Genomic DNA, 20,493 nt, shown 5'->3' with positions numbered 1-20,493 from the left:
TTTTTATTGAACTTTTAACCGGTGAGATTAGGAAATTATAGTATTAGAAAAATTAATAACTTATCTACACTAACATTATAAAGAGGAAAACTTTGTTTTTTTGTTTGATTGATTGTAATTAATAGGATCATAAACTACTGGACCGATTTTGATGAGATTTGGCACAGACAATCTTTAGACCCTGAGAAAGAACATACCTACCTTTTATTGCGAACCTTTTATTGCGAACCTTTTATTGCGAAATACGTACAACGGGCGAAGCCGGGGCGGACCGCTAGTCTACCTATAACCTTATTAAAATAAGGATAATATTAAAATACTTCTTTGAATACGATATTGATTTGTTACATTTCCAACAATTGTGATTTGTTAAGAAAATATTTAGGCCATTTCCTTCATATCAATTAATTATTAAGTAATTATTTTCCCGAAGCAACTAATTTTCCTCATAATAATTATTGTCATTGAAGATATGTATGTTTTTGTTTTATTACCAACTCATCAATACGAATTTTAACTATAATATACATATTTTATTCATTACGAAAAAAAAAAAAATAGTCGAATACTGGAGAAGTGAAATTCTTTGTACAAGGTAACATGTTATGTAGGTACGTTGTAAATTTGTTTCCCTGGTTGTTATTTCTGGACAGGCTGGTCAAGTTGGTCTGCATAGCAATCTAATATATTCTATAATATAGGTACAATACTTGTTTAACTTAAAACCATAATGACTTATAATTATTATTGTTATTGCAATAAAATTATTGTGTTGACTACTAAACTATAAATTACAATCGCTTACACATAAATAAAGAGTTATCAATATACTAATTAATAGATAATAGGTAATTTAAAAAGGGAAATGGTATAAAAACTACAAGAGACAAATTTCTTAGAATCTATTGAAGGACTTGCGACAGTATACTGTGTCAAGTCCTTCTAGGCAATTAATTGATCCTTGCTATAGCATGGTTATCAATTAATTACCTAGGCATTTCCGAAATCTAATAGGTTTTGCCGATAATGTCAAGATCTGGTATTATCTCGCACGACTTATAATAATTTGTGCAGATTCTGCTTAGAGTGCCATATTATGCTCTTTGGGTGCGGTGGATTGGTAATGTGTTCGTTCGATTATTTCAATTACTTCTAAGTGGTATATGAAAGGAGATTTGGGAAAGAGATGCAGTGGACAGTTGGTCAGTTGGCCACTTATAATTTTATTTAGAAAATAAATATTAATTGCAATATTTTTCGACGATCTGACAGTTTGATACATAAGAGCTTGCTTATGAGTCATAAGTATGAAGCGTTTCGTTTAGATGAAACCGATATGAATGTATTTTCAAAAATTTGATTTGAATTTTATTTTTTATATGAATCAAAGAAAAGGGGGACCAAATCATACTTGCATATTCGAATTTGTACGAATGAGAGAGTTAAAAAGACACATATAAGATATTATATGAACATTGAACACTGAACTGGCATTAGGTACCTATTGATCTTTGTTTCGACCGCCTTGTTTATTCTTGTATTTCAAACAATACTATTCCATGATACTTTTTTGGTCTACTTCAACTTCTTAGTAGATCCAGACCTTAACAGGTGCGGAAGTACCTATTTGCGGCAACATGCTGCGGATTCTTATTCCTTACAGATGTCTGTCTGATCTACGTCTAAAGTATTAAGGCTATTCATTGGTTTATAGGGTCTTGTATATATATACCTACTATTTAGATAGCTGTTATTTAAATGAAAGAACACTTGAGCATTGATTTATCTCTACAGACAACCACAAGAGGTTTGTTATAATATGTAAGAAATATTGAACTAGCTATTGAATGGATTACTATAACGTACTCATTCAGTTTAAATTATTGTGTTGGTACTATCTGCTGGTTTTAATTCTCGTGCCTACGACCCGTTCTGTTTCCGCATACTTGCTATCTTGGACTTAATGCTTGAATAAATGCTTAGTGCCACGCCGTAAGTACCTACTACGTATTGAGATAAATAATCAAATCGCATGCGAGTTTTGTTTTACGTTTTGCGCGTTTCGACCAAAGCAACTTGTACAGTATATTGTAAGTATTAGGTATGTAGTCGGTGAAATTGTTTGCTGTGTTTTATTTGTACAACAAGATGACTGCTAATATTTTTGTTATAATATTACGTAGGTAGTATACGAATACCTAGATTTTTTCATTACGCAAGCTTTAGATTAAGATCTGGCAGTCTTAATCTTATAAATTATGAGGAATTTTCGAATAGTTTAGCACGTGAAAAATGCTCTACTTAGGCATTGCGTTGCGATCAGAAAGCTCTGCTAGAACTTAAGGGGGGTTAGGCGGTCAGCGAAAATTCAGCTATTCGGGCCTGAGGTAAGCGGTGAGGGGGTCCGCGTTTAGTATGGAATCAACGTGCTCGAAACTAAAAATCGTAAGCGCCATTCACATTTTTATCAAAAAGTGAATGAAAATATTTAGTATTTTCAAAATCTAAAACAGTCACGAAATCGACAAGGTAAATACCTATGTATTTGTGATTTTATACGAATTATTATCGTAAAATACGGTTGTAATGAGCATTTATATGATATTTTAGAGATAACTTCAGGATTTTTTTTTATCGAGCAAAATTTTTCCAATCGTGTTTTGGAAACAGTCATCCCATCACACATACGTTCTGTAATACTTACATATTAGAAATTCCAGTGCGAAAAAACTTCAATATTTTCAATTATAGCTCATAGAAAACAGTCCATTTTGCCGTGTTCACCTACTAAGGGCCCTTAACTACATAGGTACATAAGTACGAGTCTAAATAGGTTTGGAAACTTATAAAATCGTAATCATGGTTCTTCTGAAATAAATTCATTGCATAAAAATGTGACGTGATGAAAGTACATATAGGATACTTCCAAAAAACCTATTATACGTATTAAATTAGGAAAACCACTCTCAAGAAAGGTGAGTTCACACCTGGTTCACAAAGAGCGCGCGGAAAATACTTCGAAAAGCTCCTCGCTCAGCAATCAGTCTGAATTTTTTGAGGTAGGTAGTTACCTACGTAATAATTTGATGATATAATTTGAAACTTACCCAGATATAAGATGACGAATAACTAGGTATATTAAGAGTAGCTTTTTTAATCTTTAAAACTACGCAATTAATAATTTATTTTGATGCGTTTTTTTTAGTAGATTCGAGAGGAAGGTTTTAGTATATAGGTACTTTATTAGGTTGAAGTCAAAGCGGCCTGCGGGCGAAGCCACGGGCGGTAAGCTAGTTAACAATAAACAAAATAATTAAATAAGTATCATGCAAAGCTCTCTTTTATTATACCTAGTTAGTTAATTAATTAAAACTTCCTATTTTTTTTTTAATAAATGGGTAAGTACCTAAATAGTACCTTTTATCTAGTAAGTAATATCCTGTAATGTAGCTAAAATGAAATTTAATATCTTTCAACGCATTTGACTAGTTTTTCTTGGTGAAGAAGGAGTACAGCTACTCTTCCAAAGGTGTATTGCAATTTGCACTAGATTGACTTCCATAAATCCGACCCGAGTACGATATATTTACGATAGCACGATATACCTATTTATTAATCTTGCCAAAGTTTGGGTTCCAATAAATGGGTAGGCTTAGATTACAAAATAAAAGACAGATGGAGCGTTGCCGAACTAAACCGAATAATTTATCGTCATTTTCAATAAAGCTATGTGTGCTGTCATTTCGCCGCTGCACTGTACGTACACGGTGCTTCTGTGTGCGTGTAATGTTGCCAGATATTGAAAAATTTCCCAAATTTTTCCCCGACTACAAAAAAAAGAGAGTTATGTTTTTCGAGTTTATGGATGTATGTATAATATTTCTTTGACACGCCCTGCAGTATAAACCGTTGGACCGATTTTGAGTTGTGAAGTTTCATTGCAATGATCTGAATTATTATGTTAGTGGCGGTAGTGACGTAGGCTAATATACATAAATGAGAAGTCAAGTTTTAATTTTTATTTAAATTCTTTTATTACATAAAGCCTACTAAAGTTATATATGGACAAAAAAATTGTATTCAATTTTTTATTAAATAAATTACATAAAAAAAGTTTCAATATTAACTAGGGATGCGCCGAATACCGAATACATATTCGGTATTCGGCATATTCGGCATCTTTTTCACTATTCGTATTCGGCCGAATTATTCGGTTTAGGTGCCGAATATATTCGGTATGAGTGTTTCTACTTTCTTGGCTATAGAACTAAATAAATAACTTCATATTATGAATGATTTATGTCATACTAAACTGCACAAGTCAAAGAAATCCTATGAAGAATGTGTTGAACCTAAGGTATCTACACTAATATTATAAAGAGGAAAACTTTGTTTGTTTGATTGTAATGAATAGGCTCATAAACTACTGGACCGATTTAAAAAATTCTTTTTCATTCGAAAGCTACATTATCCACGAGTAATATAGGATAGGTTTTATCCCGGAAATTCCACGGGAACGGGAACTATGCGAGTTTTTCTTTGAAACCGCGGGCGGAGCCGCCAGCGGAAAGCTAGTATAAAATAAAACAATCATTACATTTCAAATCAACGTTTATTTTGTAAATTTACATCAACATAATTTAATCATGTTTATTATTAGCACTTAGTTAGTATTTAATATTTATTATACTTTAAATTCTGAAGTCTGAAGACAATGCTTTTAGTCCCAATAGAATATGACACACGAAAAATAACATAATCACACAAACTACACTTAACTTTTGTTTTGTCATCTTGCATTTCATCAAAAAAGTCCCAAGCTCGCGATCTTTTACGTCCGCTCATGTTGCAAACACTAACTTAAAGTAAAAATATAAAACTTTTAAACAATATAAAAATTTTAATATTTTTTTTGTTTTAATTTGTAACGTATTCGTGCGATGTTTCAACACAACTGAGACGGCACGGAGTGCGCGGGCGATATACGCGGGTGGCAGACGGTGGGGTAAGGCTCGCTCGCCACCGAGCCAGCAGCTACTTGCGACCCGTTAGAATCCGTTTACGCATCAAAACACATCAAAACATTGAACCGAATAATTCGGCCGAATATTCGGTTCGGTAAGGTTTTAACCGAATAGTATTCGGTATTCGGTTATTCGGTGAAACCACTATTCCGCGTATCTCTAATATTAACTATAATAATTATATTATTTTTTATTTTTCATAATATATGAATACGAATAGCGGTAGTTTAGTCGAGAATACGGGACACTTTATTTTCATCATATCCATCATGGAGTTCACATAAATTAAATCGCTAGCGAAAACGACTATGACGTTTTTAAGCTTTGTAAAAGTAACAAAATAATGTATTATGCTTATTAAAATAATCTAATAATTATCATGAACCTGTAGTGCACTATACAAATAATCACATTCACGATCGAAAAATCCAACAGCATTACCCTGAAGATCCTTTAACCATTTTACCGTTTTACCAATAAAAATGGCAAATTCATTTCCAAAATACTGGCAACATACGTTGAAGTTTTGTATTCCTTCATATCTGTAAAATTATTATTCGTATTAAAGAAATAAATCAGCCAAATAATCTACAGAAAACCTGTGAAACGATGTTTTATCGTTTTTTTTTTGTTTTCGGGAACAAATTTTACAGCGTTTTATTATCACAAGACGGCATTTTTTTACTAAAATTGCAAACCCTTTTTGACGTATTGCATGACACTATAATGCGCTATAGCACTGGTGCAGCGACGTATTTGTTTTTGATTTCGTATTTTCTTTGACAAGGGCGACGGGCGGTTGTCATGCTCCATCTGTACTTTATTTTGTAATCTAAGTGGGTAGGTATAATGCTTAGCAGATGGAGCATGACAACCGCCCGTCGCCCTTGTCAAAGAAAATACGAAATCAAAAACAAATACGTCGCTGCACCAGTGCTATAGCGCATTTAGTGTCATGAAATATGTCAAAAAGGGTTTGCAATTTTAGTAAAAAAATGCTGTCTTGTGATAATAAAACGCTGTAAAATTTGTTCCCGAAAACAAAAAAAAAGATGAAACATCGTTTCACAGGTTTTCTGTAGATTATTTGGCTGATTTATTTCTATAAACGAATAATAATTTTACAGATATGAAGGAATACAAAACTTCAACGTATGTTGCCAGTATTTTGAAAATGAATTTGCCATTTTTATTGGTAAAACGGTAAAATGGTTAAAAGATCTTCAGGGTAATGCTGTTGGATTTTTCGATCGTGAATGTGATTATTTGTATAGTGCACTAAAGGTTCATGATCATTATTAGATTATTTTAATAAGCATAATACATTATTTTGTTACTTTTATAAAGCTTAAAAACGTCATAGTCATTTTCGCTAGCGATTTAATTTATGTGAACTCCATGATGAAAATAAAATGTCCCGTATTCTCGACTAAAAACTACCGCTATTCGCATTCATATATTTGAAAAATAAAAAATAATTTAATTATTATAGTTAATATTGAAACTTTTTTTTATGTGATTTATTTAATTAAAAATTGAATATAATTATTTTGTCCTTATAATATAACTTTAGTAGGCAGGTTCTTTATATAATAAAAGAATTTTTACAATATTATAAAAAAAAATATCATAAACCTGAAATTATATTAAAATATAAAACTTGACTGCTCATTTATGTGTATAGCCTACGTCAATATCGCCACTAACATAATAATTCAGATGATTGCAATGAAACCTCACATCTCAAAATCGGTCCAACGGTTTATACTGCAGTGCGTGTCAAAGAAATATTATACATACATACATACATAAACTCGAAAAACATAACCCTCTTTTTTCCGTAGTCGGGGAAAAATTTGGGAAATTTTTCAATATCCGGTAACATTACACGCACACAGAAGCACCGTGTACGTACAGTGCAGCGGCGAAATGACAGCACACATAGCTTTATTGAAAATGACGATAAATCATTCGGTTTAGTTCGGCAACGCTCCATCTGTCTTTTATTTTGTAATCTAAGGTATAATGTTTAGCTTTCTTGAAAAATCTTCTTATGTAATGAGATATTCCTTTTAGAGGAATCTCTATATTCTCTTCATAGGTAATAATTAGGTACCTAGGTAATTACTATCCTTGTGCTCAAAAAATAAAAACGTTAGTCGGGCCGTTTTCGAGTTTTTGGCCTGGCTATACATTTTTATTATAGCAGAGTAGCAGAGTAATATCACAGATAATTAATACAAAAATGTACTAGATAATAATTATTATTAAAATTTGGCTGCTTCGAAACCACATTTGAAACCTGCTGCTTTGTGAAAAATTAGGCAAATTTGTAGCAGAGTAATATCACAGATAATTATTAATAACTAGCTTCCGCCCGCGACTCCGTCCGCGCGGATGTCGGTCTTCGCGTGGATGGTTTATTTCTCCATTTTGAGTAACTCTGACAATGACATCTTATAAATATCTATCTGACCCAAATAAGGCTAGGTCTATAATAATACGCAACGTGTGTTCGCGGTTCTACAGAACAACGTCTATGGATAACTGAAAAATTAAGATTAATTTTTTTCTACGTATTTTTCCAGGATAAAAAGTATCCTATTTTACGCCCAGGATAATAAGGTATAATTATACCAAGTTTCATTGAAATCGAACCGGTAGTTTTCACGTGATGTCTTCACATACAGACAGACAGACAGACAGACAGACAGACAGACAAAAATTTTTTTAATCACATATTTGGGTTTGGTATCGATCCAGTAACACCCCCTGCTATTTATTTTTTCAATATTTTCAATGTACAGAATTGACCCTTCTACAGATTTATTATATGTATAGATTCAAAAAATATGTACTAGATAATATTATTAAAATTATTTGGCTGTTTTGAAACCTATTGCTTTGAGGCTTGCTTTGAGGTGCGTGGCGACATCTCTTGGTTCAACGAAGAATTAAACTTTACTCGGGTACTTTATGACTAATAGATGTCGTTGTACAAAATTATGTCTACTGAATTTGATAGAATACCTATGGCACGAATATGGTATAATTTGGTAATCTTATTATTATTATTAGTCTGTGATGGTATTTCATAATGTAGATTTTGTCCTACACTTTTGTAGAAACATATTATATTCTTTTCAGCACAATCGCATGGTTAATTTCCATGAGTAGGTAGTATTCCATTTCTAATTGTATGATTTTACTTTCAACCAAATTTTTTATTTTTTTACCAATTCAACCATACCTATAACCACAGACTAATAATAATATACTACGTATACAACTATAACCTTCCTCGATAAATGGGCTATCTAACACCGAAAGAATTTTTCAAATCGAGTCAGTAGTTTAGCGCGTTCAAACAAACAAACAAACTCTTCAACTTTATAATATTAGTATACTAAGTATTAAACTGTCTTAGATTAGTATAGATTGGGTGAAAGCGCATATTTTACTCTATGGTAGTTTTCCAATTATGGTGCGTACAGACCGGCCAAACCACTTACTGTTCTGTGGGCCAAACGAACGCCAACGAACGGGTTTCATTAACCTTCGTTGCTGCAATCTGGACGGCTGGAATGTTAACGATCGCTCGGCGTGTGCCGGCGATCCGAAGCGTGGCGGTAATATCAAAGAAATCGAGCTATTTGATCGAACTCTGTTTGGACGGTCGCCGAAGGCCAACGAACGAACGCTCAATTGAAGCAAGAGAGCGTAGCGTGTAGACGTCCAATTTGATAATTACTTGGATATTGCCCGCCATTTAGATCATGGAGAAAAACAAAGAATGGAGTAACGACGATATGTTTTTATTATTAGATTTGTATAAAGAGAAGCCGTGTCTTTGGGATCCAACAAATCCTCGGGCCTGAGGGGGCCTCGCAAATTTTTTTATTATTTAAAATTTAGTTCATTTTTATTTATTTTCATTATCAAACACTTGCGAGATTTAAATGAGTGAGTTTCTCGAAAACTAGAAGGCCGATTGGGATGATTCTTTTTTTGTTCGTTTATGTAACGTTGAACTTAGGGAAGAGCGGAAGTTTCATCAAAATCGGTTCAGCAGTTTTTTGCGATGAGCATTTTACGAGCAGAATTTAATTATATATATTATATAAATTGCGAATGAAAGAAAAAAGAACCGTAATCAAGTGCCAACGAACGTTCGTTCAAGCACTAATTAATGTACATATTTGGATGTATTAACGAATTCCAACGAGCGTGCGGAAGCCAACGCTAGCGAACGATAAATATCCATCGTTGGGCGTTCGTTGGGCCGGTCTGTACGCACCAGAGTGCAATATGCGGCATAATGCTTAACGTTGAATGTTTCAACTACAGCAACGCATCGCACAATCGAGCACTCTTAAAAGTAATGTTTTCGCGTGATGCGTGCAATCGATGCCAACTCAGTGACAGAAAATTAATAAGTGTTTTCCCCTTTATACTTTGTACCTACCACAGTTTTTGTTTATACTGTTCTGTGGTACCTACTTGTGTGAAGTGTGTGTGTACCACCCCGTGGTACCCACCTGCGGTACCCACAGTGTTTACATGGCGTCTATCATGGTTTTTGTTTAATCGCAGATCGCTGATCGCTCATTACGGAACCGAATGCAGCTTAATATGTAGTAAATAAAATCAAAGATTGAAAAGTATCAGAATTTTATCAGGATATTTATGACCATTTCATTGTCATAGATGTAAAAATAAAAAATACTATTGCATTACTTCAAATTACTTATCTACTGCACTAATTAGTAGGTAACACCAAGTTCATGAATTCATGATAATAATATAATATAGTTATCTGTGTTCATGATATAAATTATAATTATTTCTTCTAGCTGGCAAGTGGCAACACTTCAATAAGAGCGGTAACCCCAATAACCCCGTCCGTACCACAGGGCACAGAGTACATTATTTTAAATCGATAGGTATACAGTACACTACAAGTAAACTATGCCTTTGATTGGACAGCTTAATTTGAGTAAAAACTGACTTAGGTTATAAATTCAGCATTTCAATATGTACCCTAACGCACCCTGTTACGGTTTATTTTAATATAACATCTCTAGGCATATTAGCTGTTATGTTTCTCTTTGCTCAGAAATTCCAAATTCGAAAACATTCAGCTACTCCACAACAGAGGGCGTTAGTTTTCGATACATATGACTTTGAACCAAGGGCGGATCCAGCTTTAGTGCCAGGGGGGGGTCACATAGTCGTGGTCAATTTACAAAAGCTATATTTTGATAATTTAATTGATACGTAGATTTAAAAAAAAAAGGTCAAGTGCGAGTCGGATTCGCGAACCAAGAGTTCCGTACAAACATTTTTAATTTTAAATTTATGCTTTTTGCAAATTTTCCTTTATCTGTGTTATAAGACGTAACCAGACGTAACTTTCTACAAAATATCAAGATTCTGTGTTCACGGGAAGTACCCTGTAGGTTTTGATTCCTGGCGACACTTGAGAATGTTGATAAGCATGAAATGTATGTTTTAGCAATTTTTCATCCATCTGTGCTGACATTGCTTTTCACCAAATTTCAAGACTCGTGTTCACGGGAAGTAGTACATTATAGGTTTTGATTCCCTTGCCGATAAGGTCGAAATTTGCGATAATTTTCAGCATAAACGGCTGCATCTTATGATTGCGTTGGCTTATAAGTTTGATTTTTTCACAGCTTTATGGAACCGTAGATGTGATTATTCGGTATAAATTTCAGATTGATACCTCCACGCGTTCCTGAGAAAAAGGGTCATGACAGGCAGACAAACTTGAAAATTGTTCAAGATATATTTAATTAAAAAATATATATTTTTTGCAATTATTCCTGTATCTGTACTATAAGATGTTACTTCGTACCATGGAACTATTGTATATAGTTCCGTGCTTCGTACCGAATTTCAAGATTCTGAGTTTACGGAAAGTACCTACCCTGTAGGTTTTGAGTTTTGATACCCTTGCGAATGTCGAAATTTGCGAAATCTTCGGCATTTACGGCTGTATCTTCTGATTCGTTGACATAGAAGTTTGATTTTATTATAGCATAAAGGTATCATAGACTTGAATTTTTGGCATGAATATCAATTTAATACATGTAAGCGTTCATGAGTAACAGGGTTGTAAGTTTAAATTTTTTTTTAAATATTTTTTTTATAATAATCTAAGTAAAAATTCATGTTTTTCGCAATTCGTAAACAAAGTCGTTTTCTCTGTGCCTATGTCCCTTTGTATGATTAAATCTTTAAAACTACGCAACGAATTTTTATGCGGTTTTTTTAAAGATAGAGTGATTCAAGAGGAATAGTATATAATTTATAAGGGTTTAGACAAAGCGGGCGAAGCCGCGGGCTAGCTATTTCAGCATTTATTTATTGGTTTATTTCAGCTACTTTCATAGCATTATGTCCTATGGAATTCTACTGTGGGGCAGGGCTGCAGATATAGAAACTATATGTATCTTACAGAAAAGAGCCATTCGCTCTATATATAATTTACGTGCTCGGGACTCACTAAGAGATCATTTTAAGAATACTGGTATCCTTACTGTACCATCACAGTATATATTTAATAATATTTTGCATGTACACAAAAGCTCCGACTTACACACAAGAGTTGGAGATAGACACGATTATGGCACAAGGAACAGGAATAGAATTGAAATGCCATTTTTCCGATTAGCTAAAGTTAAAAATTAATTTATGGGTCAAGGTATACGCTTTTACAATGGAATTCTTCACAATATTAAAGAGTTTAGTAGTTCTAAATTTAAAACTGATATAAAAAATGTATTAGTTCAGAGAGCGTACTACAGTATTCAGGAATATATGGACGATAAAAACCCATGGAGGGTTGTCGCGTAAAAACCACAAGACAGTTCATTGGCATATTATGATATATTATGTAGCTAGATATAAGTTTCATATATTGTAATATTTACATGATGTTAAAAGAGCAACTATGGAGTTTCTTGCCGATTCTTCTCCATAGATACTGCTTTCCGAATCGGTGGTAAATGTTAAAAATACTTACCTATGTAATGACGATTCGAAAGTGCTACTAAATAGTAGTCTAATTGAATAAATGAATATTTGAGTTTGAGTTTTTGAGTTGAGCTAGTCTGCGTTATAAGATGTTACATTGTACTACATTTCATGACTCTGTGTACTCGGGAACTACCCTGTAGGCTTTGATTTCCTAGGGAGTGTCGAATTTTGCTAAAAATGTCAGCATTTACAGCTGCATCTTTTGATTAGATTGGCTTATACGTTTGAATTTTTCACAGCATCAAGGGACCGTAGACCGTAGGATTTCGACATTAGCAAAGGAATCAATACCTGCAGGGAGCACCCTGTCCCGTAAACACAAAGTCTTGAAATTGAGTTAAAAAGTATCGTCTTATAGCACAGATGTAGGAATAACTGCAAAAACCCTAATTATTTAATTAAATTAAATAAAAATATATTTTTTTAAATAATTTTAAACTTACAATCCCTTTACTCATGAACGTCTACATATTGTATTAAATTGATATTCACATCAGAACTCAGGTCTATAATAACTTAAATCTGTTATTTAAGGGGAGTCCTTTCAGCGAAGCGGAGTAAAATTGGTTTGCAAGATCAAATTTTTCATGTATTTGCAATTATATGACGCTTCTAGAAAAAATAATCAATACACTTCAAGATATTTCCTAAAAAGTGTGCTAATTTGTTACACAACCACGTGTATTTTGTTCGATCATATAAAATCATAAAAATAGGCTAAAAAAAAGATCGAAAACGAATTATTTATTAATGAAATTTCTGATTTTGGAAATAATTTTTATATAAGGATATGTATTTTGATGTACTGCAGAAAACGTGCTAAATTTTGGTTTTCTACTGAAGCCCTGTAATTATTAAATACATATTATATCTCAGAACTTAACGTTGCCCAGCGTTTTCTTTACAAACCGCGCTGCCCGCTACCCCGCCAGTCCTGATCAGGCGCTTGCTAACGTAGGACCTGTGTCAAATTATCTCCGCTCGATTTTAAGTTTTGAGTAAAGATAAATTATTGAAAATGGGTAACAAAACAAACAAAATTCGGAAGAAAGCAGTGTCAGTATCACAAAAAAGGACAGGAAAAGAGAACTAGTATGTAAATTGAGTAATATGATAAAAACGTAGTTACTTGATGCCACAGAATAAAAATATCAGTTGGTCATAAAGTTTCACCTCGTATGCTTTTATTTCAAAACGATAAAAGCTGCGTTACTGTGAAATAAGAGTTTAGTTTATAATAATTTGTTTTATATATATAATACTAGTGGTCCGCCCCGGCTTCGCCCGTGGTACATATTTCGCAATAAAAGGTAGCCTATGCCTTTTCTCGGGTATCAAAATATCTCTATACCAAATTTCATGCAAATTGGTTCAGTAGTTTAGGCGTGATTGAGTAACAGACAGACAGACAGAGTTACGTTCGCATTTATAATATTAGTATGGATTATTATTACGTAATTGGTGTATTATTTGCATAATTTTGGGGTATAATTATTAATTACAGTTGTTTATTTTAAGGAAAAAAACAATAATGATTATTTGTTAAAAAATAATTGATAATAGTCAAATAATAATGATTATTGACTAATAATAATTATTAATCACTACAGTAAAAGTTCCTTATTGGCGGGGTATATGTTCCATAAAATATATGCCTCGAATACAGAAACCGTGAATACGGAATGGTAATTATTATATGGGATTATAGGTTCTACGTTATACGTTCCTAGGTGACGATTGAGATTTTTTTCGTGTCTCATTTTTTTTAGTTGACATTATAAATTTATAAACTAGGAAGAGTGCAGTAGACGTTACTCGATCACAATTATTTTTGTAACGAATGTGAAAGACGAAACCTATAAAACACGCAAAGCGGCTTTTACTATAAACGGAACTACATTTAAAAATATACTTTATTTATTGAGTTATAAGGTTGCTTCCATTCTGTTTATTTACATTCTCAAAAACATCAATCGCGGCAAAGGCGGCTTGCGACAAAGGCGGCTTGGGTCAAAGGCCTCGGCGATATCATTAATTAACAACATAATATTATGTACTTTAGGCTAACTTGTAATAAGATCTATTTTACTTTCTTATTAGTCCATTTGACAAGGATATTGTGTTAGATACCTATTGGAATAATTTTATTATTATGTATGTACTTATTAAATCCGCGAATAAAAAAATTTTTAGTCGCGAATATAGAAATTGGGTCGCATTTTTTTAATTCCCGAATAGTGAAAACGCGAATAAAGGAAGCGCGAATAAGGAACTTTTACTGTATAATAGATGATAATAGTTAGTTCATAATCATTGTTATTATAGTTCATTGAAAAGTTACATTTGGGGTTGCGTTTTTTAGGAGGACGCATTTTATTTTTTTGATGTGTAGGGGGGGTTAGTGTGAAGCTATCACCAAGTTTGTGGGGTCGCCACCCTTGTCCCACGGCCGCCATCTTAAAAATAGCGCTTAATATGGTTTTTATGATATATCTCTTAAACTATTAATCTGATAAAAAAAAATTGTCAACATTATTTGTTGCAAATTAAATTTTCTACAATTTTGGTCCAGTAACTTTTTGTCATAGAACTATAAATAAAAATGTTATGAGTGAAAATGTTCAGAAATTAGCGATATTTATATTTTTCAATAAAACTTTTTTTTTATAATTTTACGAAGAAATAATATCAGACCATTTTTGTAGATTGTTGTAGTATTGTAGTTATATTGTAATACACGCGCTCTATACTATTCTAATATAATACTCTAAGCTTCTACTGGTAGCAGCAAGTAATATTTATTAGTTACACCAAGTACTTCCATAATTATGTTGTGCTAATTAATAAATTCCTAGTACCTACTTATCTCAGTTTATAAAGTTGTAAATGATTTCTTTATTTACTTTTATATTTACAATCTGACACAAACACTTTTACATTGCTTACATAATAAAAATTGATCACAATTTACTTTTGATATAAGTATTTTACACTGTGGCATAGCGCTAACGTTACGAAAAACAAACGACGCGAGGAGCGCGAGGAGCGCGTGTCACGCGAACGGCCCCGCACACCTCACCTCCAATCTTGCCTCGCGTTGAAATACCTCGCGTTAATTCAAATTCTATGTCAAGCCTCATAGTCATATTCTGTAACTCGCAACTACTTGCAAGGGAATCAAAATTTACAAGGTACTTCCCGTGAACACAGTCTTGAAATTTGGATAAAAGCAACGACTTATAGCACAAGATAAAGAAAAAATTCCTTTAAATAAAATTGTAAGATACAACCTATTAAAAAAATAGGTTTGCTCGGAGCCCTCGGTGCGCGAGTCCGACTCACACTTGGCCGATTTTTTGTCGTAATTTTCTATTGTTTATTAAAAAAAAAATTGCTATTTTATGTCTTATCCACGAACTGGGATATTTCGATATTTGAGGTTTTGTGTGAAAAGTGTGCAAAAGTTGTAGTAAAAAAATTAATAACCTACTATAACTTTATTCCGCAGTTATAGGTTTTTTCAAAAATCGATAAACCTGTTTTTTGCCCTTGAATCACGACCACAGGTCGACCCTAATTAACTTTTCCTCTAATTTTTGTTATATTCTCTTCCGTTTGTAATTGATTTACCTAATTGTTTTATATTACTTTTATGTCTCAAAAGTCAATAAAAACATCATGTTGAACAGTAGGTATTATGTTGTAAATATAAAAAAGATAATATTAAATTAGTGGTCCACTTAGGTCGTGGACCTAGCCCAGGGGGGGTCATGACCCCATGACCCCCCCCCTGGATCCGCGCTTGCTTTGAACCTCAACACATAAAGATAAGGTTGAAATTTGTATCACTCTACATTAATGATATTAACTTGATGCTATGCTCTAAGGGATGTCAGCCTTGTTATCGATAATTCACAAATAAATATTTTTTTGTGCATTTTTTTTTGCTTTCTATTATATGAGTATAGTATAATGTGTCACATTTTGGAGTATGTTTATTACTACTAAGTACGTCTTTTCATATTATTATATTTTAATAAAAAACGGAATAGAATAGTAACTATAAATCTATATTTACAAAATACAAACAGAAATTATGCATTATTTTAAATCTTGGAACTGCCGTAGGTTTGATGTATCGGTGGCCTTTGTTAGACTGCTTAGTGCTGTACGGCATCCAGTTAACTCGTCACGTTGCATTTATCCATTTCTCTTTTAAATTAGCCTCTTTGGAAAATCTATAAATAAATAGGACTAATGAAAGCTAAGGAAAAATAAAATAAAATTTAATATTTTATAGTGATTGTCTTTTCTAAAGTATCGATACTGTCGATATGCGCCACATGCATCACTAATCCGACATTCGTTTGTTTATTGCAATAATATTCCAGAAAGTCTTGTTTGCTGTTCAATCTATATTAGTACTAATTTCTTATGGATTAAGGTTCATTTTGACTTAATATTTTTATAAATTTTTGACAAATTACGACAAGCGAAGTTATAACATAAAATATATTTAAAATAAATTAAAATAAGACTTACCGATGGTATGAAATGCCTCCATTGCTGATATTATTGTGTCTGCTATCATTTTTGGTCTCTAATACAAAACAACACGTCCTTATTAATGAATAAATATGGAAAAAAGGTTTGACAGCTGACAACCGACTCGAATATTTTTCTGCGTACAACTGAGAGCAAGTTAGGTGATCTTACCTTACTAGTGACACGTGGGCCACGCCCACATCACACTTCTATTAGTTTTTACTGTTCTGTGCTACTGGCTGATCAACGTTTGCCAAGCCAGATATCTATAATTTGTATTTCAACGCTAAGTTAGGCTCAACTCACACCGAAAGAGCGGCGAAGGGCAGCGAAGCGCGGAGTCGGAGACCCGCGACTTCTCGAGCAGTCGCGGGAATCCGCGTGCCTTCTCGAGCCCACCCGCGATGAAAATGGGTATTTTGGATTTAATTATTATTGCACATATAATGGAAGAAGAAGAGGAAGAGGCCGAAGCGATAAGGAGGGAAAGATTAAAAAGAAACTTTTGGGTACACGTCCTGTGGAAGAAAAGACGTTTGTTTGGCCAATTTCAAACATTTTGTACAAATTTATATCGATATCCTAGCATTCATTATGACGATTATAAAATGAACTATGACAAATTGAAAGTTTTTTGTAAATTATCAGGCCACATGTTCGAAAACAAAATACCAATTATAGATTGGCTATTTCCGCTGAAGAAAGACTATCAGTCTGCCTCACGGAATATTGCCAGCAACCGCTCGCGACTGCTGGAACATTCTCGGGACTTCCCGCTACTTCTCACGCAGTCGCACGGCTCCGTTTATGGAATTCCCCGGAATTCCAGCGGCGCCGCGGGCATCCGCGCGACTCGTTCGAGTTTCTCATGCGATACTAAGTATTATAGTAATGAAAATAAAGTTAAAATTCATATGACACTGAAACTGCGCTCCGCTTCGCTGACCTTCGCCGCTCTTTCGGTGTGAGCTGAGCCTTATGCTTTGCTATAGGAATGTTTTAACGAGAAGGATCAGGAAAGGGTTCTCCTAGTTGCTACATAAATAGTGTTATGTAAATAAAATAGAATTCAAGGATAAAAGAAAAAGAGACTTGCAATATAAAGCATCAATAGCCACTGACATAAGATATTAATAAAGTCATATTAATATAATTATTAGAAAAACTATAAGAGGCAATACAAATAAAATAAAGGTATTGTTTTATTTATTAAAGAAAAAACGACTATAAAATAACTATTTAATGCAATTCTAACAGTTATAGAATATAACATTTACGTTTAAACAACATGCTCTTCAACTCAAAAGAAACGGTTTATATTACAGCGCAACCAACCAACGATGAAAAATATACTTTTCTAAAACTACACCTCTGCCTTGCACATATGGAGAGTACATACATCATCGAAGAATCCAGAAAGTTATTCCTTTAACATCAACATATTTCAATAGTGATAAGACATTTGTGCTTCGACCAATGACATACAATTTAAAACTAGTCTACATACATTGTTACAAAAGTGCCCAGATGGCAAATTAGATAGTCTATAGTTAAGTTTACACATTTATAGCGTTTAACACGATTTGCTTTTAATTAGGGTTAAATTATTTTAAAAGTATTAAACTAACAAATAAATTATGGTTTATAAATGCCATGCTTTAATCTTTATACAATGATATAATATTGTCACACGTATTGAATAAAGTCACACACAGATACATAATATAATATAATGTTAAGCAACTAGGACCTTTGTGACACATACATTAAGACATCGTATTTATAGATAATAATTAATACACACACACCTACAATTTATTTTTAAGTAGTTCGCATAATATATAAATAATTCTAAGTCAGAAACATTAGCTTTCTTTACAGGATTTCATGTTAATAATAATTAAAGAAATTCACCATTACTTCATTGTTTAAATTCATTTTTAGATAATATGTGTGCGTGGGACTATAAAAATAAATAATTTAGAAGTAAAAATTGAATTTTAATAAGCTTTCATTTAGTTTAACATCTATAGTACACCAACTAATAATACGACACACAATACATGTTTAGTAACATTTGTATGTAATAATAACAATTATGTAATTGTTATTATTAATTAAAATATATTAAAAACAATCAATTCACATTTATGTCATATAAAGAAAAATTAATTATTAATACACTACAAAAATTTCGTCCATAAACATATAAAAAGTTTTATGAAAATTAATAGGTATACTTTTATAATTATTAAGTGACGATAACTACTCATTTTTAGATGGAATGGAATGTCTGGACAAAGGGAATTATAGAATAAATCTCTGGATTCTTTCAACATAATATCTCATCGACCCAATAATTTTTTCCTTTGGCGTAAGAATGGGTCATGTTTACGAAATGGAACTGAAAACCGGCATCATGGTGGATTGAATATATTAGGACGATATAGTATAGGGGCACCTAAAGGGGCACATTAAAATAAAATTATTCAGTTATTAATTATTGGGATATTCATGATTTATCTTTTTATATTATTTAATTACAATTGATTAAATTATTGTGAAGTTGTTAAAAACTGACGCAAGTAAATATATTAACGATTTGAAAAAGTAATATGGGAATTATTGTGTATATATACATACAGGATACGTCACAACCAAAACTACGTTCAGAAGTTGGTTTTGAGACTAGACATTAAAACATTTGAACTATGACATCATTGGTATCAGAAATATTTAACTAAATATGATCTATGGGACGGAACCATAAAATGTATTGTTTCCTTCTAATTAATTAATTTGAAAAGTAAAGCATGCAGGTTTATTAGATTAGAAAAGTCAGATACCCACCTAGTCTTTAAAACATTTACAAATTTTCATTTCAAATTGTACTCTGGTACTGGTGTTAATTGACGTTCTGTTATAAATGTTATCAAAAGATATAGCGTTTGGACAGCCAAACGCTTTAAATTATTGCGTTTGGATCACCGGATCGAAACACAATAATTTATCAACTATAAAATATTTACGATCATTATTTAAAATAGTCATATCGACGATTATTAGTTATGATTGTCAAATAAATAAAATGGGGTGAGGAAATTCTGCGGCTTAAAAAAACGTAAAGAAAAATCCCCTTCGCACACGCTATATAAGAAATATGACATTTGACATTATTTTTAAAAACCGTCTAAGAACTGAATAATTTATTAGTTTTCCAATTGAAATATAGGTAAACCAGAATCTGATGGCAATTAGGGAAATCAAAATTTAGAGTGTGCAACCCTGGGGAAAATGGACTGAACGATCTTGATACTGCTTATTTTTTATTTTGATCTCAATATAATTAGTCACATTACATAAGTGGACAATACTGTTCTTAATAATGAGATATCCACTTAATATTATGCAGGTACATACTTACATGTATAATATACAATTATACATATTACTTTTATACAGGTAATACATATTATTATTTACACATACCTATATTTGTATATTCATTACCAGTATGCCATGTGAAAATATCGATATAATGATATAATTTAGATCAAAACTGCTTATAATTTTTTATAAAATAAAATAAAAATAAAATAAAACTATGTTTATTTTCGTAATTATTAACAGATACACACATTATAAAATTGACTTGGACAGCTTGGACTTGACGAATAGCCGTATTGGAAACTCCTGTAATAAGTTTTCATAAAATGATATTCTAATCAACAAACAATATTATAGTTACCTACATATAATATTTTATAATTTAAAGTATCAAAACGGGTAAGTCCAATTTACCAATAAAATCTTCAAAATTGAAAATTGTGATGTGTTTGACCCTTCTTCATCGAATGTTTTT

Source organism: Colias croceus, chromosome Z, assembly GCF_905220415.1.
Source record: "Colias croceus chromosome Z, ilColCroc2.1".
Lineage (NCBI taxonomy): Eukaryota > Metazoa > Arthropoda > Insecta > Lepidoptera > Pieridae > Colias > Colias croceus.
Note: the sequence above shows the minus strand (reverse complement) of the source record.